Source organism: Porites lutea, chromosome 6, assembly GCF_958299795.1.
Source record: "Porites lutea chromosome 6, jaPorLute2.1, whole genome shotgun sequence".
NCBI lineage: Eukaryota > Metazoa > Cnidaria > Anthozoa > Scleractinia > Poritidae > Porites > Porites lutea.
The window spans coordinates 25,962,181-25,962,623 of record NC_133206.1 but is presented as its reverse complement, the minus strand read 5'-3'; the positions used below and the strand labels follow the sequence as shown (position 1 = coordinate 25,962,623).

Genomic DNA, 443 nt, shown 5'->3' with positions numbered 1-443 from the left:
TTCCTTCCTTCATGGCCATGAAGACACTTCAGCTGACAAAGAGAACACAGCAAGACGGCAGCTGGACTTACAGGCTCCAACTCATCCACCGCGGTAATTCAAGCATCCCCAGCATCAGTTCTCGTCCAGCATAATCAACTGGCATGAAAACCACGCATGAAAACCACGCACATGCCTAGCAAGGGCAGGATCGCTTTCCTCCGCAAATTAACTTTTAAAACTGCACCAATGTGCAAGTTCACAATAATTTTAGCGCAAGCGGTTAAACTGTCTGCCTTGTAAACATTAAAAGAAAACGTTTTCACTTATTCAAGTAGTGTAAATTTGACAAACTTGACGTGTTTTGATCGTCGTGTTTTATAATTCATTCAGTTTTTGATAGACATGTGACATGTCATGAAATTAGTTAAACCGGAAATTATCTGTACATTTTAACATCGGTT

General features: G+C 40.6%; 1 pseudogene; it reads left to right on the top strand.

Moving 5' to 3' along the window:
• The window catches only part of LOC140942079 (uncharacterized), a 1,399-nt pseudogene extending 1,265 nt beyond the window's left edge, over positions 1-134 (top strand).
• The last annotated feature ends 309 nt before the right edge of the window (positions 135-443 follow it).